Source organism: Hordeum vulgare, chromosome 7H (genome assembly GCF_904849725.1).
Source record: "Hordeum vulgare subsp. vulgare chromosome 7H, MorexV3_pseudomolecules_assembly, whole genome shotgun sequence".
Taxonomy (NCBI): domain Eukaryota; kingdom Viridiplantae; phylum Streptophyta; class Magnoliopsida; order Poales; family Poaceae; genus Hordeum; species Hordeum vulgare.
The window spans coordinates 581631301-581638700 of NC_058524.1; positions in this window are offsets into that span (position 1 = coordinate 581631301).

A 7400-nucleotide genomic window follows, 5' to 3' on the forward strand; every position below is an offset into this window, starting at 1 on the left:
TTCTGTTTTACTATCTAATTAACTAATTTTATTTCTTAACCCTAATTTTTTCAGATTGTTTCACAGAGAGTGTGTGTGTACGTGTACATGTGTGTGTACGACACGGGCGGCTCGAACATCGGAGATGGACGGGGCGCGGTGGGGCTCCTACGCCGGAGATGGATCGAGCATCTCCGGCGGTGGCTAGGTGAGGGATGGGCTAGGGGAGGGGCAGCCATGGCGGCAATGGTGCGCGGTCGAGCTCGCGGCTGCGGCCTTCACGAGGAGAGGGAGAAGAGGGCCGGTGGCTCACCTCGGGGGAGAAGAGGCCCGCGCGGAGATCCGATGCCGGCGAGGAGGACGACGGTCGTCGGCGATGGCGACAGCGAGGCGGACGTAGGGGCAGCGTGGTGGCATCGAGCTCGTCGTCGCATCGTGCGGTGCGCATGCGAGAGCGAGGAGGAAGAAAACGAAACTGACGATGGTGGGGGTTGCAAAAATTGAAGTCCCGCTTATATAGGATGGGCTTTAGCCCCGGGTCATGGGAAGAATCGGGACTAAAGACCACCTTTAGTCCCGGTTCTTCCCACGACCCGGGGCTAAAGGTAGTTTTTGGCAGGCGAGGAGGCGGGAAGGCGAGGGGCTTTAGCCCCGGGTCGGGGCAAGACCCGGGACTAAAGGGGGTCTTTAGTCTCGGTTCTAGCCACGACCCGGGGCTAAAGCCCCTCGGCTGGCAGCGCGATATGTTTAGTCTCACCTCGCCGAGCGAGGGGCGCTGGCACTGGTTTATAAGCCTTGCCGCAGCAACTTCATGGAGCTCCTCTGTGAAGCAGGCCTACGGGCCTATCTGTCCTCTCGTTGCCTGTTGGGCCTATTCGGCTCGCGTGCGTGCATCCTGGCCCACAGGGTAGGGTTTCTAGTCGTATGCAGGCCGTGATGGCCCAATAGGCGGCATTTTTTCACTTTAATAATTATTCTCTTTTATTTTTGTTTTCTATTTAAGATTTTAACAAAGGGATTTCATTTTTTGAACTCATTTGAACTCCATACTTTTTTTGTGTTCAAAATGCACCATTCGAAGGCACATCACAAATTTTCAACAATTTCTGACTTCATTTCATATTTTTCGTGCATGTACTTATTTTTTGAGCTAGTTGATCGTGAAATTGAAAAGCACTACAAATGAACTATGAAAATGCTGAAAGTTGGCATGGTATCATCATTTCACCCACATAGCATGTGATAAAAAGTTGAGAGGGTTACGACAAAAACTGGATGCACTTCGTGTACAAAACGGACAATCTCTCTCGAAGTATCATGGTTTCGAACGATAGCTCATCTGTTACAAAGGATTTCATTTTTTTGAACTTATTTGAATTCCATACTTTTTGTGTGTTCAAAATGCACCATTCAAAGGCATATCACAAATTTTCAACAATTTCTGACTTCATTTGATATTTTTCGCGCATTTACTTATTTTTTTGAGCTAGTTGACCCTGAAATTGGAAAGCACTACCAATGAACTCTGAAAATGTTGAAAGTTGGCATGGTATCATCATTTCACCCACATAGCATGTGATAAAAAGTTGAAAGGGTTATGACAAAAACTGGATGCACTTCATGTAGAAAACGGACAATCTCTCTCGAAGTATCACGGTTTCGAACAATAACTCATCTGTTACAAAGGGATTTCATTTTTTGAACTTATTTGAATTCCATACTTTTGTGTGTTCAAAATGCACCATTCAAAGGCACATCACAAATTTTCAACAATTTCTGACTTCATTTGATATTTTTCGTGCATTTACTTATTTTTTTGAGCTAGTTGACCGTGAAATTGAAAAGCACTACAAACGAACTGTGAAAATGTTGAAAGTTGGCATGGTATCATCATTTCACCCACATAGCATGTGACAAAAGGTTGAGAGGGTTACGACAAAAACTGGATGCACTTCGTGTACAAAACGGACAATCTCTCTCTATGTTTAATACATTAGTACACATCACATAAAGTTTAATATAGTAGTACACATCACATAAAGGTCAATACATTAGTACACATCACATAAAGTTTAATACATTACATAGATTTATATTTCGATCCCTTGCCTATGATCGCTTTGGCCATAACCATGGAGCATCTTCATTATTTAATGGGATGCTTGGGTCAATTATCACTATGAAGGGCGGAATTTCATCAAACTTATTATAATCTGTTGACATGTATGTCTTGTCCTCGATCCCCACGATGTTTCTTTTCCCTGAAAGAACTATGTGACGCTTTGGCTCATCGTCTGATGTATTCATTTGCTTATTTTTTTTTCTTTTTTCAGTTTGGAGGACATGTCTTTCACGTAGAAAACCTGAGCCACATCATTGGCTAGGACGAATGGCTTGTCTCTGTAACCAAGATTCTTGAGATCAACTGTTGTCATTCCGTACAACTGGTCTACCTTTACCCCTTCTCCATTCATGTGCACCCAACTACACCGAAACAAAGGGACCTTCAAAGTAGGTCCGTAGTCAAGTTCCCATGTATCCTCTATTTAACCATAGTATGTGTCCTTTTTCCCATTATCGTTTATCGCATTATAGCGAACACCACTGTTTTGGTTGGTGCTCTTTTTACCTTGGGTGGTCGTGTAAAAAGTATTCTCGTTTATCTCGTACCTTTGGAAATGTAATACACTCGAAGAAGGTGACGCGGCCAGCAAGTAGAGTTGATCTCCAAGAGTGTTGTCATTCATGAGACGTGCTCGAAACCAACTGTCAAAAGTATCCATGTGTTTTTCTTCAATTCAGGAGATAGCCTTCCCCGGGAACTCGGAGCGTACAAAATTCTTGTGCTCCTCGATATACGAAGCCACGAAGGTGGAACTTTTTAGAACTGTGTAGTGTGCTTGAGTGAAAGAATGCCCGTCCCTATATATCACTGCTTTCTTTCCTAGTGTGCCTTTTCCACTCAGTCTCCCCTCATGCCGCGATTCAGGAATACCAATCGACTTAAGGTCACGAAGAAAGTCTACACAGAACCCAATGACCTCCTCTGTTCCATAGCCCTTGGAGATGCTTCCTTCTGGCCTAGCACGGTTATGAATGTATTTCTGTAAGACTCCCATGAACCTCTCGAAGGGGAACATATTCTATAGAAATACAGGACCGAGAATGGAAATCTCGTCGACTAGGTGAACCAGGAGATGTGTCATAATATTGAAGAAGGACGGGGGGAACACGAACTCAAAACTGACAAGACATTGGACAACATCCTTCTGTAGCCTTTCCAGACGTTCTCGATCGATTACCTTCTGAGATATTGCATTGAGGAATGCACATAGCTTCACAATGGGTAATCGGACATTTTCCCATAGAAGCCCCCTCAATGCAACCGGAAGCAACTGCGTCATAATCACGTGGCAATCATGAGACTTCAGGTTCTGGAATTTTTTTCTCTGTCATATTTATTATTCCCGTTATATTAGACGAGAAGCCAGCGGGGACCTTCATACTGCTCAAACATTCAAAAAAGATTTCCTTCTCTGCTTTGCTAAGAGTGTAGCTGCTTAAGTATTGACGCCCTTTATCAGTCTTCTTGTCGTATGGGTCTTTCATACGTTGTTGCTCCTCTCGTTTTTCTGTTGTATCTTTTGTCTTCCCATACACGCCCAGGAAGCCTAGCAGATTCACGCAAAGACTCTTCGTCACGTGCATCACGTCAATTGAAGACCGGACCTCTAGGTATTTCCAATATGGTAGCTCCCAAAATAAAGATTTCTTTTTCCACATGGGCACGTGTCCGGCAACGTCATCTTTCGGAACAAATTGACCCCCAGGACCCTTTCCAAAGATTACTATTTGATCCAAATAAAGACCATAGCCAATAACTCATCACCAGTAGGGAGGTTAGGCTTCTTCCGGTGATCTGCCTCACCGTTGAAATGCTTGCCTTTCTTTCTTACGGAATGATTGGTCGGAAGAAATTGACGACACCCCAGGTAGACAACCTTCTTAGATTTTTTCAAATATGTACCTTTAGTCTTATCTAAACAGTGTGTGCATGCATTGTATCCCTTGTTTGACTGTCCTGAAATGTTACTAAGAGCAGGCCAATCATTGATGGTTACGAACAACAACGCTCGTAGGTCAAATTCCTGTTGTTTGTGCTCAGCCCACACACGTACACCTCGTTTGGCCCACAACTCCAAAAGTTCATCAACTAATGTCCTTAGGTACACATCAATGTCGTTGCCGGGTTGCTTCGGTCCTTGGATGAGCACTGGCATCATAATGAACTTCCGCTTCATGCACAACCAAGGAGGAAGGTTGTAGATACATAGAGTCACGGGCCAGGTGCTGTGACTGCAGCTCTGCTCCCCAAAAGGATTCATGCCGTCTGTACTTAGACCAAGCCATAAGTTCCTTGGATCATTTGCAAAGTCCGGCCACTCCCTCTCGATTTTCCTCCACTGCAACCCATCTGCGAGGTGTCTCAACTTTTTCCCGTCTTTCTTACGCTCGTCTTTGTGCCATCGCATCAACTTGGCATGCTCATTGTTTCTGAACAGACATTTCAACCGTGGTATTATAGGAGCATACCACATAACCTTAGCAGGAAACTTCTTCCTGGGGGGCTCGTCATCGCCCCCAACATCACGAGGGTCATCCTGCCTGATCTTGTACCGACTTGCAGTGCATACCGGGCATTTATCCATATTCTCGCACTTCTCACCGCGGTAACGAATGCAGTCATTAATGCATGCATGTATCTTCTGCACATCTAATCCAAGAGGGAAGATAGCCTTCTTTTCTTCGTACGTAGTCTCGGGCAATGCGTTATCCTTTGGAAGCTTCGGCTTCAATATTTTCAGTAACTTCTCAAATCCCTTGTCATATAAACCAGCTTCTGCCTTCCATTTCAATAGTTCCAGTGTCGTACCGAGCTTTGTGCTGCCATCTTCGCAATTTGGGTACAACAAATTTTTATGATCCTTTAGCATGGCCTCCAACTTCAGCTTCTCCATTTTTGTATCGCATTCTCTCTTTGCATCAGAAATGACCCGACCAAGACTATCAGCGGGCTCATCTGATGCCGGTTGTTCTTCACCTCCTTCTTCTTCATTGTCCTCCATTGTAGTATCATCGTGTTCTTCAGTGAACATATGATAGTTGTCATCATCATCTTCTTCGTTGTCTTCCATCGTAACCCCTCTTTCTCCGTGCATGGTCCAACAATAATATGTGGGCATGAAACCTCTCTGAAGCAAGTGGAGATGTATTACTTTCGAGGTAGAGTACTCCTTCCCGTTTAGACAACCAAGACATGGGCAAGGCATAAAATTCTCCACTTTGTTTGCCTTAGCCACATCGATAAATTTATGCAGGCCTGCAATAAATCCAGAACCGCGTCGTTCGCCGTACATCCATCACTTCCATGCATCGATCTAGCATCATACATAAATATTGAAATGACCACCGTACATTGACACATGCAATATTTTTGTATCAATTACACATGAAGAAGGTTGCTAACCTTGGTCGAGGATACCATTTCGTGTGAACTGCAGTGTGACTCGGGCATTAATTAGTCCCGGTTCGTAATGAACTCCGAAGTGCACCGGTCACCGTACATCCATTAGCGGTTCATCTCTATTATGAAATTAAGTATATCAAAAAACCATTGCACAACATCATGAATAAAGGAATGACCAAATTAATACAAGTTCATCATCACATTAAAACCAAAGCTCAGTAGTGATCAAACGTTATTATTGCAAAAATAAATACATAAAGTTCTGTCATAAAACAACATACAACTATGTAAAACATTTAAATGCAACAACAAATGCGATCAAAATCGCAACTAAGGTAATAATTGACCCAACAACATAATGATACCAAGTCTCTTTATCAATGGCATATTTTCTAATATTCCTAATCTTCAAGCGCATTTCATCCATCCTCAAGCGCATGGCATCCATCTTCAAGCGCATTGCATCCATCTTCAACAACATCGCATCGATCTTCATCTTGCGATCATCGATGACATCGGCAACATGCAACTCCAGTTCCATATTCTTGTCCTCAATTATTTTCAATTTTTCCTTCAAGTATTTGTTTTCTTTTTCAACCAAATTTAACTTCTCGAGAAGAATTTCTATGTGGGTTGGCATTTTCGGTTCACATACCTACTAGATTAAAAAATATAGGTCATGTTGGTCGTCATAATTGTCATAAACAATAAATAAAACAAATAGTTATAAAAGATAATATATACCACATCTGAATCAGGGCCGACGGAGACGGATACTAAAACCATCGTACTATATAATAACAAAAAATAATGGAAGTAAGTAATTTATACAAGTATGTATCTAAATCATACAAGTAAGATTTTTTTTTCTTTTAAAAAGAAGACAAGAACAAGAGGCTCACCACGGTGGTGCTCGCGACGAGATCGGCGCAGGGCGATCAACAACGGTGAGGACGGGCACGGGACGGCATCTTACACATGTGCAGACTGTAAGAAGTTAATTTGAGCATTTCAAATGAGCTAAACTAGCAGTGACAGATGAAAGGATGAAGTAGCTAACCTTTTAAAACACTTGTGGAGTTGGTGCACGGCCAAACCTAGACAAATATTGAGGAAAATGGAGTTTGGAGGTCGAGTTTGGAGAGGAGAAAGCTTAACTAGTGTGGCTCGGGAATTTCATCGAACACGTCAAGTGCATGAACTAGAGTGGGAAGAGTGGCATGGTGTAACGACTAAGATACGACCCTTTCCTATTTTGGGGGCGATGCCCCAAAAGGGAAAGAGGCGCATCTAAACATTTCGCAAACGAGATAATCATAACATTACATATTCAAAGAATGACAAGTAGGGCATACACTTGCCATCTGACATAGTAAAATATAAGGTTACATCCACACAATTATTCAGAACAAGTTAGTCCCTCTACGGACAACATGAAACAAGGAAAATACTATGCGCACCTCTGGAGACTCTACGCGAGGGAAGAGGAAGGAGGGGGGAGAAGTTTCTCACCATGGCGTGCTCGGGGAAGCGCTCGCTACCGGGTAGAGGAAGAAGAGGAAGCAGCCTGTGATGACCCGAAGCTCCGCTCCGTCGAGGTCGTCGTGGAGGAGGCGCCAGGAAGGGGAAGAAGCTCCGCTAGCGACGGGAATGGAACGGGGGAGAATCCCCATCCTCGCGGACGCCTCGGATGCTGCGGGGAGAGGCTGTCGACGACGAGGGGGGCACGAGATCATCGGCGGCGACACTCTGAATCTCTAAATCTCACTAGACTTACCTGTCGAGGGAGAGGGAGAGAGATGGGATCGAGGGGTGGCGGCAGCGAGGAGAAACCCTAGGCACACTAGCGAAGGGGGAGGCACTAAATAGGGCAGACGGGACGACCTCGACGTCC